The following is an 18394-nucleotide window of genomic DNA, read 5'->3' on the forward strand; positions in this document are numbered from 1 at the left end:
GATGTTCAGAAGCAGTGTACAATAAAAGAGAAATCAAACTGTTACTTTATCATGTATTCCCTCTTCTTTATAACTAAAGCAAAAAAAACAAAACAAAACCCAGCTTTCTGCTTTTAAGGGAAAAGTCAGAAAAACAGGCCAATATACTTTCCCTCTTCATAATAACATAAACAGCTACAAGAAATCTAATTGTAATAAGAGAAACTGGATGTTGGCTTACACATACTCATTAAAAAGACAACAGACCATCACATTATAAGAGCATAACCCCACCTGCCTTTAGCTGATACTCTTGTGTTCTCACTCATAGGTATCACCAAGTAGGTTAGTTCCAGCACTGGAGCTAATTCATATTCCTCATTATTTACTGCTCCATGTTGCTGTAAGCAGAGAGTAACTCTGGAGGCTGACGCTTTTCTCTGCTTGTTTTAGTCCATAAGTTGTGTACTGTCTGTGGCATTTGCCTGGTGCTCAGGCCTTAACTTCGGGAGTTGAACTATAGATGGAATCTGAATTCTCTGAAGCAATTTCTTCTAGCTCCTCTTCCGCTGTCTCTGGAAAATTGATCTTGGGCTTTGCCAGCTCACCACTATCTTCTTCAGGAAGCACACATTTCCAAAGGCCATATGTTTTTCCTACCACAGTTTGCCATAGTCTCAATGTTCCATCTTCAGAACCACTGGCATAGAGTTCTCCATCAGGACTAAACCTCACACAGTGAATAGGACCAAAGTGTCCTTTGTAGGATTCTAATTCTTCTCCACTATTATAATCATACTTATAAAGTTTAAAATCTTCACCACCTGCAACAAGAAATTCTTTCTCAGGATGAAGAGATGCAGAATTGATGGTTGCAGGAGCTTCAAAGGATTTAATTGGGTCCAAACTTACTGCACTATGGAAAGCAATAGATCGTCCGTAAGTTATTACCAAAATCTCTCCCTCAGGAATGTATTCCATACTGCTAACAGACATATTAAAATTTAGAGATTTCACTTCCGTCATAGTAGCATGATCCCAAAGGCGAACAGTTTTATCATCTGCTGAAAGGATCTGTTTATCCTCACTGCACCACAAAGCCTTTTTAATACCAGAGGTGTGACCGCTGATTTCCTTAGGTTCTGCTTCAGGTTTGTTCAAGTCATATATGCGTAACAGTTTATCCTGTCCCCCGGTTAACAAGTAATTACTATCCTGCGTAAAATCCACTGTCTTCACAATGTGTTTATGAGCCAGGGTCATCAGTTCATCTCCTGAGACAGCATCCCATACTTTGGCTGTGAAATCTGCAGCAACTGTCGCTGCCTTGGTGGCATCTTTATTCAATGTTGCGCCCCAAACGGCACCCTTATGACCCAAAAATGTTCCAATCCAGTCTCCTGTATCTCCCTGGCGAAGCATAGGCTTACCATCTTTGCAAGCGCTGATTAGAAAATAGCCATAAGGCGTGATGCCACTGAAGGCCAGATCCACCACAGGCCGCGTGTGGCCAGAGCAGGTGAGCGGCGTCTGCCTCATCGCCATGGCGGCGGCGAGCCGAGAGATCGCGCTGCAGAACCGAGGGGTCGTCTAGTCTTTTCTCTCCTCTGTGGCAGCGCCTCCGGCTCTTCAAGGCCCCCGCCCCGACACTGACGCTGGGCCAAGGCACAGAAAAAGGCCAATCCGGTGGCCCCAAGGTCAGGAAGGGGTTAGGGACGGGTCAGGGAGTCCGCGACGGGAGACCGACCGCCGCCGAGGGAGGGAAAGGGAAGGAGGGAGGAGAGTAGGGGAAGGGGAGAAACGGAGAACGGGCGGCCACGACCCGTACCGTCCACACCGGTCCAAACTTTTTCTTTTAAGATTCAGATATTTAATATTTTAGTCTTTGGGGTCTATACGGTCTCTGCCACAATTAATCAACTCTGAAAGTATAGAAGCAACTGTAGCTAATATGGAAATTAATAAGAAAGAATAAGCCTTCCTGATGGACACTGAAATCTGAATTTTCTGAGCCCATGGGCCATACAAATATATGCAGCAGGGCAGATTTGGTGGTAGGTTGCTGACTCCAAATGCAGATGATATAAAGGTAAATTAGTGTTATCTTTGTCCTCAACAGCTGCATTATAACATGAAAGTGTAAACACATATGCTAGAGTAGTTCAAATAACAAGGCAGAAATTTTGATCAAAAATCCAGAGTACTGTATGTTATGCTTGTTCATATCACTTATACAAATTAAACACATAAATTTTTACATTTGTGTGCAAAGAGTTGGTATTGCCAAAATACTACATATTAATTTATAATTGCATTTTTATTGATGAAATATAAAATTATTAAATTATTTCCAACCCTTTTGAGAGTTACATGTGTGATGAAGGGGTTAAAGTGTTTAGAACCAAGGTTACTTTTTTAACTAAGGTACATTACTTTTCCAACTTTTTCTGAATGTATTTGCCTGATTTTTTATTTCCTTTGAAAATTGTCTGTTGTTATAAGGAATTGAAGTATATATTTCAAAACAATTTGGTTTTCATGATAATTATTTTGCAAATTATTTTTGAGTCTTTGTGGGCAAATATTCAGTCATAGTCAGACTACTTTTAGAGACAGGAAACATTAAATCTTTAGATACTGTGTTTTGCTCTAGATATGCAACGTTCAGTTCAGTTCAGTTGATCAGTCGTGTCCAGCTCTTTGCAACCCCATGAATCGCAGCACGCCAGGCCTCCCTGTCCATCACCATCTCCCAGAGTTCACTCAAACTCACATCCATTGAGTCGGTGATGCCATCCAGCCATCTCATCCTCGGTCGTCCCCTTTTCCTCCTGCCCCCAATCCCTCCCAGCATCACAGTCTTTTCCAATGAGTCAACTCTTCACATGAGATGGCCAAAGTATTGGAGTTTCAGGTTTAGCATCATTCCTTCCAAAGAACACCCAGGGCTGATCTCCTTTAGAATAAACAGGTTGGATCTCCTTGCAGTCCAAGGGACTCTCAAGAGTCTTCTCCAACACCACAGTTCAAAAGCATCAATTCTTCAGCGCTCAGCTTTCTTCACAGTCCAACTCTCACATCCATACATGACCACAGGAAAAACCATAGCCTTGACTAGATGGACCTTTGTTGGCAAAGTGATGTCTCTGCTTTTGAATATGCTGTCTCGGTTGGTCATAACTTTTCTTCCAAGGAGCAAGCATCTTTTAATTTCATGACTGCAATCACCATTTGCAGTGATTTGGAGCCCAGAAAAATAAAGTCAGCCACTGTTTCCACTGTTTCCCCATCTATTTCCCATGAAGCGATAAGAGGAGATACCATGATCTTCGTTTTCTGAATGCTGAGCTTTAAGCCAACATTTTCATTCTCCTCTTTCATTTTCATCAAGAGGCTTTTTAGTTCCTCTTCATTTTCTGCCATAAGGGTGGTGTCATCTGCATATCTGAGGTTATTGATATTTCTCCCGGCAATTTTGATTCCAGCTTGTGCTTCTTCCAGCCCAGCATTTCTCATGATGTACTCTGCATATAAGTTAAATAAGCAGGGTGACAATATACAGCCTTGACGTATTCCTTTTCCTATTTGGAACCAGTCTGTTGTTCCATGTCCAGTTCTAACTGTTGCTTCCTGACCTGCATATAGGTTTCTCAAGAGGCAGGTCAGGTGGTCTGGTATTCCCATCTCTTTCAGAATTTTCCACAGTTTATCGTGATCCACACAGTCAAAGGCTTTGGCATAGTCAATAAAGCAGAAATAGATGTTTTTCTGGAAATCTCTTGCTTTTTCCATGATCCAGCGGATGTTGGCAATTTGATCTCTGGTTCCTCTGCCTTTTCTAAAACCAGCTTGAACATCTGGAAGTTCATGGTTCGTGTATTGCTGAAGCCTGGCTTGGAGAATTTTGAGCATTACTTTACTAGTGTGTGAGATGAGTGCAATTGTGCAGTAGTTTGAGCATTCTTTGGCATTGCCTTTCTTTGGGATTGGAATGAAAATTGACCTTTTCCAGTCCTGTGGCCACTGCTGAGTTTTCCAAATTTGCTGACATATTGAGTGCCGCACTTTCACAGCATCATCTTTCAGGATTTGAAATAGCTCAACTAGAATTCCATCACCTCCACTAGCTTTGTTAATAGTGATGCCTTCTAAGGCCCACTTGACTTCACATTCCAGGATGTCTGGCTCTAGGTGAGTGATCACACCATTGTGATTATCTGGGTTGTGAAGATCTTTTTTGTACAGTTCTTTGTATTCTTCTTAATATCTTCTGCTTCTGTTAGGTCCATACCATTTCTGTCCTTTATCAAGCCCATCTTTTCTCTCAAAACCAGGTAATAATAATAAGCCAACAGACCTCATATTGACTTTCTGAGAAACATTACAAGGATTCCATTAATTTTGTTAATTCAATGGGTTGTATAAAACACAGCCTAGTGAGGCAGCTTTACTATGCCCACATCCACAGACAACATTACTAAAACTCAGAAATTTAATTTACTTGAATAAAATTTACAGTTAAAAAATTGGAGAGATGACCATTAATTTAGGTCCATCTGATCTCAGTTAATTTTATTTACCAAATGTCAGTATGTTAAAATGAAGCTATATTATCAAACTGCTATAAAATGAACTTCATTATAAGTCATATTGGCTATAAAGAATCATATAAAAATTGGGGGAAGTTTCTTGGGAGGCGAGGTAAATGTAGAGAAACTGAATATTGAGTATCCTTCTATTTTTGAAGTTTATCATAGGGCAGATTATATGTCCTTGATGGAAATTCATCGTTTGCCTTGTGGTTTATCATGTGAAAATATTTTAAGACATCTGAATGTTTTTCCATGGTGAGGAATATTTTTGTACATTTTAACTTTTGCCAATTTATTTCTAAGTTTTCTTATTACAATCTGGAATCAAAATTAATTAAAGTCTGGGGACTGTGTTCCCATAAGTCATTCACTACCAAGGTCTCCAGATCCTTGATGGGAAATTATTAAACAATCTATCTATTAAGTTAGATCTTCACTGATATACCTACCAGTATATAATATACATAGAATCATAGCTGCTGGTCTCACTTTTGAAATGCATGACTCACCATCAACATCATGTCAGTTGCATTCACTTTTCTATGCAAAATAAAGGGCTAATGCTGCATAGTGAGAAGGTGTGCCTGATCACAGAAAATTTGGAGGTTTGCAGCAACCCCAAGAGGCAGAGGAGACTGGAGACAAAAAGAATTTAAGGTAGAAATGAAACTGAGAAAAATAGAGAGTTTTGAACCTTGCCTGGTAATGGAAATTCTGTAGAGAATCTATATGATTAAGTCCTCAAATGCCAGATTTTGGTGATTATATTTATCAAAGGAAAATAAAAATCTGACTGTAGGCTTCCCAGGATTGAGGTCTAAGGGAAAGCTACATAGAATTACATTTCTGTTTGACTATCTGTCCTAATTATATCACTTAAATAATGAGTCATAAATACTCATATAATCAAACACAGCATAATACTGAGCAGGTACCATTTATGATGTCAAGTAAAACACTTGAGAATGAGAATTACTATTCATTTAGACTCAAACTGATATCCAAAGATGCACCTAAACTCAGGAAACAATTTAATCTCTTGATAATTTCTTGAATTAATCCTGTTGCTTTAGAAAAGCTGTTTGATGATTGAGTTGTGATTTCATTTCCATCTGCCTTGTATCAACCCATAATAGGTATGACCTCAAAGTATACTAACAATAAGGACAAACTCTGTTCCTAAAATGATATAGTAGTCATATCATTGTAAAAAGTCTTAAAAGGTCAATAAAATTCTACAGGTTAATATCACACTGTCCTCTTTTTAAGTAGATTTATCTTCCATATTAGAGAAATAATGGAAATATATTCAGAGTTGACTCTCAGTAAGCACTTATTCCATTGAATTAAGCTAATCAAATTGATCCACTTTTGTGAGAAAACTTTAATAAATAATAGAGAAATATTTACTAAGTGATAGTTGATTGTTCTATTTTTAAAATACTGTGTATAATTTGGTTTCTACTTCCTAAACACCAACCAACAATTTGTTTTCAGGTAGTTGGTTATTATTTAATAAGAATTTATAAAAAGCTAAGTAAAAGTATCAAGTAAAACAATTAAACACATGTGGATGTTTTTTCTTAAAGTTTTGGCTCCAATGTTTTCAAACACTGACTTGGTCATCTTCGTTAACTTTTTGCCAGTTGTATTCTCATTGTTATGAAGTTAACCACTCATACTCTTAAAGAATATCATAGCTTGGGTAATTGAAGTTAGGAGCACAGACCTAAAGCAAATTGTCAAATAGGGTGGTTACTGGGATACTGATGATTTTTGAGATTTAGAATGTTTGAATGTTAGAATGTTTGCCATACCTCATACTCACTTTAAGCTGGAAGTCCTTTGAGTATTATTCTAGCAAAAGAAATCAAGTATTTTTAATAGATTTATGAGTTCAACATAAAATACCAAAAGAGTTGGATGTCTCGACTCATTGAAGTAAATGGCAGGGCAAGTTACGGGGCATGATATGACTGTACAATTAAGAATTCCATGAGGTTACTCAGGAGTGAGAAAACCTCAGGCTTTCAGAGTTATATAGTTCAAAACAGTTGACTCAAAAAGTGTGTAAGAATTCTAATTTGTTTCCCACTTACTTAGGAAATGTGATTTTCGCCATCAATGTGTTTTTAACCACAACAAACTCTGTGTTGCCTCAGTCTTTAAATGTACATGGGATGCTGTGTACTAAGGCAGCTATGGGGCTTCCCTGGTGGCTCAGATGGTGAAGGATCCCCCTGCAATGCGGGAGACCTGGGTTCGATCCCTGGATTAGGAAGATCCCCAGAAGAGGGCATGGCAACCCACTCCAGTATTCTTGCCTGGATAATCCCCAGGGACAGAGAAGCCTGACGGGCTACAGTCCATGGGACCACGAAGAATTAGACACGACTGAGCAGCTAAGCACAGCACAAGGTAGATAGAACTCAAATTAAATCTTACGTAATTATCCACTTACATCATACTCAGACATTACCTCTGTCTTCTGTGTTGACATGTCACCCTATAGGAGACTTAGTTATAGCACTTATTTCACTCTTCTGTGATTAGTAGATATAAATGATTTCATACATAAACTCACAGTTCACTGAAGGTATTGACTGTATCTTAATGCATTGCTGCCCCTTCTTCAACACCTAGTACAGAATGTGTAAAATATAGTGATTATTAAGTAAATGTGGAATGAAAAATAAGTGGATGGTAAAAGTATTTCAAGAACTATTCTGTAACTCTTCTGAAATAATATGAATATGACTTTAGCAAAATTTGTGCTTCCTGATCATTTGTAACAAGATTACCTTCATAATTTATATTTTAGCAGAGTTGTTTCTAAAGGAACAATAATAGTATTTCTCAACTAATATTTTGTTACAAAAGTCATCTGGATAAACACATTCAGAAATGAACCATCACCATTAAACCAAAGGAGGTCATTGTTTAAATTATGAAATTCCTGCTGCATTCATAGAGAACAGGATTTCCAGCTGTTTTGATGTCTATGCTATATTACAGCACTTCTGAGAGGAAACAGCAAAGAATATGAAGTTTCCCCATATACAGCAACTGTCTTATTCAGGAGTAGGAAATCCACTTTTCCATAAGATGACATGGAAGGAACAAGCTTTAGTTCTCACCGTCAATGCCAATCGAGTGAGGGATTTGTCATATATTCTACATGAAAATGTTTACTGCTAACTCCATGGGGTTTGTTCAACTTTCTGGTTAAATATTCATTGACTATATATTCTTCTATAGCTACTGTGCTGATCTTATTGAGATAGAGTAGATAAGTAAAACACAAACCTAGCACTTAAAACCTTAACATTTATGTGGGAGAAATATGTTTACATGGAAAACTATAATAAACATATACAATAATAACTCATCTAAGCTTCATGACTACACTCTTGATGTCATTTGATTAACTTCCTTATTTTAAAGATGAGGAAAGTGAGGCACAGATAGTAAGTGATGCAGCTAGGCTTGAATTTGGGTATCCTAGCCCTTGATACCCTGAGGTGTCCCAGTGGTAAGTATCCGTCTGCCAGGGCAGAAGACACAGGAAACGTGGTTTCGATCCTTGGGTCAGGAAGATCACTTGGAGGAGGACATGGCAAGCCACTCCAGTATTTGTTCCTGAAAAATCCCACGGACAGAGGAGCCTGGAGGGCTCCAGTCCATTGCAGTCACAAAGAGTCAGACGACTGAGTGACTGAACACGTGTGCAGCCCTGACATATGCTCTTAGACTCCAAGCCACACTGTCTCTCAGTTATGATGATACATAATTATATGCCTGATGTTATTAGGGACTGTGGGAATGTGGATAAGAAAATTTCTTCTTCTTCAGCTTTCAGTATACTGATAAATCTGAGCAGAAGTGAAAGCAAAGGTTCAGCTGTGTGAATACATAAGTCCTGTGGAGAAACCATGAGAATGTATGTTTGACTGGAATTTGAGCTATCTGTTTTAAATTAATGGAATCTAAGGTTTAAAAAGTATCTTGGACCCAAGTCATGGAAAATCTAAAATTCTAGACTGAAAATATAAGCTTTATTTGGTCAGAAATAGGGAATATTGATGGCTTCCTAGCAGGTAGTAATGTAAGTCTAAGAATTTCTATTACTCCATCTATGATGGTATGCATACCTGCTAAGTTGCTCAATCAAGTCTGACTTTTTGTGACCCCATGGATTGTAGCCTGCGAGGCACCTCTGTCCATGGGATTTCCCAAGCAAGATTACTGGAATGGGTTGCCATTTCCTATTCCCGGGAATCATCCCAATCCAGGGATTGAATCCATGTCTCTTGCATCTCCTGCATTGGCAGGCAGATTCTTTACCACCTGTGCCACTTGGGAAGCCTGTTTCTGATGGCACTTAGCCATAAAAAGTAAATCAATGGGATATTTCATTAAAAATTTGAAAAGCAATTGATTTCTGATTTTCAAAATTAAATTGAGTGAATTAAGTTGATATTTCTTTTGCCCAAATCTACAAGAGTTAATAATCAGGGTCCATGACTATCAGAAATAATATATACATTTTGAGGTTCAAATTTGCAGAAAGTAGATCCTTTGTTACGATAAGATTCTCTGAGTAAAAGCAAAGAGAGAGAAAAAATAAAGAATAGAAAGAGGAAAACAAGATGAATCTAAGTGAGGTGAAGAACTAAATTTGATCATTCTTTTTAATATTCTTTATTTAACACACTTTTAGGCAATTGCTCAATAATATGTAGTTAAATACTTCTGATGAGTTCATAGCACATATTGTGAGAGTCCAATGTTGGGAGGAAAGATATAAAATTTTAGATCCACATATTGATATAAGACAAGTACTGAGTGTCCATTGTTCGAATCCATTTGATTTGTTCCCCGGCCTTGTTATATTTCTTTTAGAGGCATGGTGGGTGGGAATGCATCATCAGTAACTGATTTCATCCTTGTGGGACTCTTTCCTGAGTTTCAGCATTCCACTGTTCTCAACTTCGTGGTCATTTTCATCTACATCCTTGCTTTCCTGGGAAACTTACTTCTCATTGTCTTGATCTGAGGGGACTCTCGGCTCCATACACCCATGTACATTCTCCTCAGTCAGCTCTCCCTCATTGACTTGACATTAACTTCTACCATTGTTCCGAGGACAGCCTCTAACTTTTTCACAGGGAGAAGGACCATATCACGGATTGGCTGTGGAACACAGAGTTTCTTCTTCCTGATGTTGGGAATGTCAGAATGCCTCATCTTGACTCTCATGGCTTATGACCGCTACGTGGCTGTCTGCATCCCACTGCGTTATCCCTCCATCATGAGCCCCAGGTTCTGTCTGCACATGGTTGCTGGATGTTGGATTGGAGGCTCCATAGGCTCATTTATCCATACAGTCTACCCTATGCATTTTCACATCTGTGGGTCAAGGGAGATCCACCATTTCTTCTGTGAGGTCCCAGTCCTCATTAAGCTTTCCTGTGAAGACACTTCAGTGTATCAGTTAGTGGTGGTGGTTACAAGCATTGTACTGCTCGTTGTGCCTTTCAGTCTCATCATAGCTTCCTACACACTCATCTTCCTCACTGTCCTCCGTATGAACTCTGTCAAGGGCAGGAAAAAAGCCCTGGCCACCTGCTCTTCCCACCTAACTGTGGTAAGTCTCTTCTTCGGCCCAAACATATTCATCTACATGACTTTCACTTCCTCACATAGTCCAGAGCAGGACCAGGCTCTCTCTCTCTTCAGCAACATCCTCACTCCCATGCTGAACCCCCTTATCTACAGCCTGAGGAATAAGGAGGTGGTGGCAGCTCTCATGAAGTTGATGGCGAGATGTGGGCTATCTTAGTAGATGAGGAATACTTCTCAGCTGTGCAAAGAACACGCTTATGACCACGGACTAAACTACAGTTCAGAGTTTAAATACCAAGGTGTTGCATGGTTCAGGAAACCAGGGTGAGTGCAACCCTATGTAAATAAAATTTCTCATGTGTGATTTCCAGGTTTCTAATGGAGGTCCTTAACTTCTCATTGAGGCATTATTATGTTAGGAAAAATTCAAGAAAATTAGTTTACATATTACATAAAATTAGTTAAATATTATTTGAAATGTATGAAGTTTTTAGAAATTTTCTCTAATAAAATATAAATTCACTCTGGACCTCAAGATGAACTAAAATTCCATGAGCTGGCTTACTACAGCAAAAGAGACACAGATGTATAGAACAGTCTTTTGGACTCTGGGAGAGGGAGAGGGTGGGATGATTTGGGAGAATGGCATTGAAACATGTATCATATCATATAAGAAATGAATCACCAGTCCAGTTCCATGCAGGATACAGGATGCTTGGGGCTGGTGCACTGGGATGACCCAGAAGAATGGTACGGGGAGGGATGTGGGAGGGGGTTCAAGATGGGGAACATGTGTATACCCATGGTGGATTCACGTTGATGTATGGCAAAACCAATACAATATTGTAAAGTAATTAGCCTCTAATTAAAATAAATAAATTTAAATTAAATAGATAAATAAATAAAGATTAAAACATAAAATAAAGTTAGCAGATAAATTGAAATACAATAAATAAAAAATATTTTAAATGAACCAGGCTTAGGTGAATTCCAAAGTTTAATATTAAAATAAACTGGTATCTTTTATAATACAAGATGCTAAGGAAGGGTGCATTTTAAACTACAAGATGATGAGATAAAGTCATTTAAATATGTATTAGTTGTTATAAGCTCATACCCTACTGTATAAATATCTTATTGCATAGTTGACACATAATTAGTTACTAAAATCACATTAACTGAATGGATACAAATTCCATACCGTAATTAATAGGGAAGAATAATACCTACAAGTAGTATACTGAACAATTGGGGAAATTATGAGATGCTGCCCTTCTGCTGTTTTCTCCCCAACATTTTTCCCTTCCCTTGAATGAAACCTCAGGAACTCTCCAGAGTTGATTTGCTTCCCCTTAGACAGTGAGAATTCCTTGTTCACTTTAAGCTACAAGAGTAGCCTAAATTTAATAACTTCAGTAAATTTCCTTGAGATATGTATCTATATCTCAAGAAAACACCTTCTAGAACTAACACTCAATAGATGTCCTTTTCTTCCTAGGGGACTGGAATGCAAAAGCAAAAAGTTAAGAGATGCTTGGAGTAACAGGCAAGTTTTGCTTTAGATTACAAAGTGAAGTAGGGCAAAGGTTAACAAAGATTTTCCAAGAGAACACACTGATCATAGCAAACACCCTATCCAAAAACACCAAAGACAGCAATACACATGGACATCACCAGATGGTCAATACCAAAATCAGATTGATTATATTCTTTGTGACTGAAGATGGAGGAACTCTATACAGTCAGGATAAACAAGACCTGGAGCTGACTGGCTCTCATCATGAACACCATATTGCAAAATTCAGACTTAAGTTGGAGAAAGTAGGGAAAACCACTAGACCATTTAGATATGACCTAAATCAAATCCCTTATGATTATGCTGTGGAAGTGACAAATACATTCAAGGGATTAGATTTAATAGACAGAGTGCCTGAAGAACTATGAGTGGAGGTTTGCGACGTTGTAGAGGAGGCAATGATCAAGACGACCCCCAATAAAAGAAGTGCAAAAGGCAAAATGGTTTTCTGAGGAGGGTTTTCTGAGCTGGGAAAAGAAAACAACCTAAAGGCAAAGGAGAAGGGGAAAGATATACCCACCATTGGAATGAAACCATTCTAGGGAATATCACCAGCCTGATTATCCCTTCATTCTTAAAATGGAGAATAAAATTACTGTCATATTTCATATTCACTAACAGTTAGTGAATATGTTTTTAATAAACATAAAGATAACAAACTTTTTCTTTTAGGATTCAGATATTTAATATTTTAGGCTTTATGATCTATAGTGTCTCTGCCACAACTAACCAACTCTGAAAGTATAGAAGCAGCTGTAGCTAATACGGAAATTGATAAGAATGGATGTATTTTAATAACCCTTCCTGATGAACAGGTGAAATTTGAATTTCACACAATTTTCTGAGCCCATGGGCCATACAAATATATGCAGCAGGGCAGATTTGGTGGTAGTTCGCTGACTCTAAATACAGATGATATAAAGATGAATTAGTGTTACCTTTGTTCTCAAACAGCTGCATTATAACATGAAAGTGTAAGCACACATGCAAAGGAGTAATTCAATATAACAAGGCAGAAATTTTGATCAAAAATCCAGAGTAGTGTATGGTATGTTTGTTCATACTGCTTGTACAAATTAAACACTTATTAATTTATACATTTGTATGCAAAGAGGTGATATTGCCATAATACTACATATTAATTTATAATTGCATTTTCATTGATGAAACATAAAATTATGCTATTATTTCCAATCCCTTTTTTAACTAAGGTGCATTACTTTCCCAACTTTTTCTGAATATATTTGCCTGATTTTTTTATTTCCTTTGACAATTCTAGTTGTTTTTAAAGAACCAAAGTGCAAATTTCAAAACAATCTGGTTTTCATGATAATTATTTTGCAAATTATTTTTTAGCCTTTATGGGTAAATATCCAGTGATAGTCAGTCAGATTGCTTTTAGAGATAGGAAACATTAAGTCTTTAGATACTATGTTTTGCTCTAGATATGCAAAAGATACCCTCAAAACCAGGTAATAATTAACCAAGCCAGACTTCACATTGACTTTCTGAGAAACATTACAAGGATTCCATTAATTTTGTTAATTCAATGGGTTATATAAAACACAGCCCAGTGAGGCAGCTTTACTATGCCCATGTTCACAAACATTATTAAAACTCAGAAATTTAAGTTACTTGAACAAAATTTACAGTTAAAAAATTGGAGGGATGACCATTAATTTAGGTCCTTCTGATCTCAGTTAATTTTATTTACCATATGTTAGTATGTTAAACGGAGAAGACAATGGCACCCCACTCCAGTACTCTTGCCTGGAAAATCCCATGGGTGAAGGAGCCTGGTAGGCTGCAGTTAAAGGGGTCACTACGAGTCTGACACGACTGAGCAACTTCACTTTCACTTTTCGCTTTCATGCATTGGAGAAGGAAATGTCAACCCACTGCTGTGTTCTTGCCTGGAGAATCCCAGGGATGGAGGAGCCTGGTAGGCTGCCGTCTATGGGGTCGCACGGAGTCGGACACGACTGAAGCGACGCAGCAGCAGCAGCAGTATGTTAAAATGAAGCTATATAATCAAAATGCTACGCAATTAACTTCTTTATAAGTCATACTGGCTAAAAGAATCATATAAAAATGGGGGGAAGTTTCTTGGGGGGGGGTAAATGTAGAAATACTGAATATTGAGTATCCTTCTCTTTTTGAAATTTATCATAGGGCAGATTACATGTCCCTGATGGAAATTCATAATTTGCCTTTTACATTTGCCTTTTACATGTGCCATGTAAAAATATTTTAAAACATCTGAATGTTTTTCCATGATGAGGAATATTTTTGTACATTTTAACTTTTGCTAATTAATTCCTAAGTTTTCCTATTATAATCTGGAATCAAAATTAATTAAAGTCTGGGGACTGTGTTCCCCTAGGTTATTCACTACCAAGGTCTCCAGACCCTTGATGGAAAATTATTAAGCCTTCTATCTAGATCTTTGCTGATATACCAACCAGTATTTAATATACATAGTATCATAGAATCATAGCCACTGGTCTCATTTTCAAAATGCATGACTCACCATCAACATCAAGTCACTTGCATTCACTTTTCTATGCAAAATAAAAGGCTAATGCCACATAGTGAGAAGGTGTACCTGATCGCAGAAAATCTGGAAGTTATCAGCAATTCCAAGAGGCAGAGGAGATTGGAGATAAATAGAATTTAAGGTAGATATGAAACTGGGAAAAATAAGGAGTTTTAAACCTTGCCTCGTAATGGAAATTCTGTGGAGGATCTATATGATTATCATTAAGTCCTCAAATGTCAGATTTTGGTGATTGTATTTGTCAAAGGGAAACAAAAATCTGACTGTAGGCTTCCCAGGACTGAGGTCTAAGGGAAAGCTACATAGAATTACATTTCTGTTTGACTATCTGTCCGAATTATATCACTTAAATAATGAGTCATAAATACTCATATAATCAAACAGCATAATATTAGGCAGGTACCGTTTATGATGTCAAGTAAAACATTGAGAATGAGAATTACTATTCATTTAGACTCAAAACTGATATCCAAAGATGCACCTAAACTCAGGAAACAATTTAATCTCTTGATAATTTCTTGAATTAATCCTGTTGCTTTAGAAAAGCTGTTTGATGATTGAGTTGTGATTTCATTTCCATCTGCCTTGTATGAACCCATAATAGGTATGACCTCAAAGTATGCTAACAATAAGGACAAACTCTGTTCCTAAAATGATATAGTAGTCATATCATTGTAAAAAGTCTTAAAAGGTCAATAAAATTCTACAGGTTAATATCACACTGTCCTCTTTTTAAGTAGATTTATCTTTCATATTAGAGAAATAATGGAAATATATTCAGAGTTGACTCTCAGTAAGCACTTATTCCATTGAATTAAGCTAATCAAATTGATCCACTTTTGTGAGAAAACTTTAATAAATAATAGAGAAATATTTACTAAGTGATAGTTGATTGTTCTATTTAAAAAATACGTGTATAATTTGATTTCTACTTCCTAAAAAACAATTTCCTAAAACAATTTGTTTTCAGGTAGTGGTTATTATTTAATAAGAATTTATAAAAAGCTAAGTAAAAGTATCAAGTAAAAAAATTAAACACATATAGATGCTTTGTCTTAAAGCTTTGTCTCCAACGTTTTTAAACACTGACTTTGTTACTCTGTCATCTTCATTAACTTCTTTGCCAGTTGTATTCTCATTGTCATGAAGTTAACCACTCATACTCTTAAAGAATATCATAGCTTGGGTAATTGAAGTTAGGAGCACAGACCTAAAGCAAATTGTCAAATAGGGTGGTTACAGGGATACTGATGATTTTTGAGATTTAGAATGTTTGAATGTTAGAATGTTTGCCATACCTCATACTCACTTTAAGCTGGAAGTCCTTTGAGTATTATTCTAGCAAAAGAAATCAAGTATTTTTAATAGACATATGAGTTCAACATAAAATACCAAAAGAGTTGGATGTCTCGACTCATTGAAGTAAATGGCAGGACAAGTTACAGGGCATGATATGACTGTACAGTTAAGAATTCCATGAGGTTACTCAGGAGTGAGAAAACCTCAGGCTTTCAGAGTTATATAGTTCAAAACAGTTGACTCAAAAAGTGTGTAAGAATTCTAATTTGTTTCCCACTTACTTAGGAAATGTGATTTTCGCCATCAATGTGTTTTTAACCACAACAAACTCTGTGTTGCCTCAGTCTTTAAATGTACATGAGATGCTGTGTACTAAGGCAGCTATGGGGCTTCCCTGGTGGCTCAGATGGTGAAGGATCCCCCTGCAATGCAGGAGACCTGGGTTCGATCCCTGGATTAGGAAGATCCCCAGAAGAGGGCATGGCAACCCACTCCAGTATTCTTGCCTGGATAATCCCCATGGACAGAGGAGCCTGACGGGCTACAGTCCATGAGACCATGAAGAGTTAGACACGACTAGGTGGCTAAGCACAGCACAAGGTAGATAGAACTCAAATTAAATCTTACCTAATTATCCACTTACATCGTACTCAGACATTAGCTCTGTCTTCTGTGTTGACATGTCACCCTATGGGAGACTTAGTTATAGCACTTATTTCACTCTTCTGTGATTAGTAGATATAAATGATTTCATACATAAACTCACAGTTCACTGAAGGTATTGACTGTATCTTAATGCATTGCTGCCCCTTCTTCAACCTAGTACAGAATGTGTAAAATATAGTGATTATTAAGTGAGTGTAGAATGAAAAATAAGTGGATGGTAAAAGTATTTCAAGAGCTATTCTGTAACTCTTCTGAAATAATATGAATATGACCTTAGCAAAATTTGTGCTTCCTGTTACATTTGTAACAAGATTACCTTCATAATTTATATTTTAGCAGAGTTGTTACTAAAGGAACAATAATAAGACTGATTTTTTTAACTGATATTTTGTTACAAAAGTCATCTGGATAAACACATTCAGAAGTGAACGGTCACGTTAAACCAAAGGAGGTCATTGTTTAAATTATGAAATTCCTGCTGCATTCATAGAGAACAAGATTTCCAGCTATTTTGATGTCTATGCTATATTACAGCACTTCTGAGAGGAAACAGCAAAGAATATGAAGTTTCCCCAGAAGCAGGGACTCCACTTTTCCATAAGATGACATGTAGGGAAACAGCTCTATCTCTCATCATCAATGCCAATCGAGTGAGAGATTTGTCATATATTCTACATGGAAATGTGGACTGCTGAACTCCATGGGGTTTGTTCAACTTTCTGGTTAAATATTCATTGACAATATATGCTTCTATAGCTATTGTGCTGATTTTATTGAGATATAGATTGGTAAAACCTAAACCTAGCACTTAAAACCTTAACATTTATGTGAGGAGAAATATGTATACATGGAAAACTATAACAAACATATATAATAATAACTCATTTAAGCCTCATGACTACCCTCTTGAAATCTTTTGATTAAATTCCTTATTTTAAAGATGAGGAAAGTGAGGCACAGATAATAAGTGAGGCAGCTAGGCTTGAATTTGGATATCCTAGGCCCTGATACCCTGAGATGTCCCAGTGATAAAGTATCTGTCTGCCAGGGCAGAGATGCAGAAGACATGGGTTCAGTCCCTGGATTGGGAAGATCCCTTGGAGGAGGACATGGCAAGCCACTCCAGTCTTCATTCCTGAAAAATCCAATGGACAGAGGAACCTGGAGGGCTACAGTCCATTGAGGCCACAAAGAGTCAGACACGACTGAGTAACTGAGCGCACGTGCAGCCCCTGGCATATGCCCTTAGACACCAGTCCACACTCTCTCTCAGCTATGATGACAAATAATTATATGTGTGATGTGATTAGGGACTGCAGAAATGTGGATAGGAAAATTTCTTCTTCTTTAGCTTTCAGTATACTGATAATTCTGAGCAGAAATAAAACCAAAGTTTCAGCTGTGTGGAGAAATCATGAGAATGTACATTTGACTGGAATTTGGGTTATCTGCTTTAAAATTAATGGAATCTGAGGTTTAAAAAGTATCTTGGACCAAGTGATGGAAAATCTAAAATTCTAGGCTGAAAATGTAAGCTTTATTTGGTCAAAAATAGGGAATATTGATGGCCTCCTGGCAGATAATTATGTAAGTTTAGGAGTTGCTATTACTCCATCTATGATGGTATACATACCTACTAGTTGCTCAATCAAGTCTGACTTTTTGTGACCCCATGGACCCTGCTGGCTCCCCTGTCCATGGGATTTCCCAAGCAAGATTACTGGAATGGGTTGCCATTTCCTATTCCCGGGAATCATCCCAATCCAGGGATTGAATCCATGTCTCTTGCATCTCCTGCATTGGCAGGCAGATTCTTTACCACCTGTGCCACTTGGAAAGCCTGTTTCTGACGGCAGTTAGCCATAAAAAGTAAATCAATTGATATTTCATTAAAAATTTGAAAAGCAATTGATTTCTGATTTTCAAAACTGATTGAGTGAATTAAGTTGATATTTCTTTTGCCCAAATCTACAAGAGTTAATAATCAGGGTCCATGACTATCAGAAATAATATATACATTTTGAGGTTCAAATTTGCAGAAAGTAGATCCATTGTTACAATAAGATACTCCAAGTGGAAACAAAAAGAGAGAAAAATGAA

General features: G+C 37.4%; 2 pseudogenes; one reads left to right on the forward strand and one right to left on the reverse strand.

Annotated features, from left to right (window-relative positions):
• Positions 1-1804, reverse strand: LOC138085838 (serine-threonine kinase receptor-associated protein pseudogene; annotated as a pseudogene).
• A 7673-nt stretch (positions 1805-9477) lies between these two features.
• Positions 9478-10413, forward strand: LOC138086521 (olfactory receptor 2L3-like; annotated as a pseudogene).
• Positions 10414-18394: the final 7981 nt, after the last annotated feature.

The sequence above is a fragment of the Capricornis sumatraensis genome, chromosome 9 (genome assembly GCF_032405125.1).
Source record: "Capricornis sumatraensis isolate serow.1 chromosome 9, serow.2, whole genome shotgun sequence".
NCBI lineage: Eukaryota > Metazoa > Chordata > Mammalia > Artiodactyla > Bovidae > Capricornis > Capricornis sumatraensis.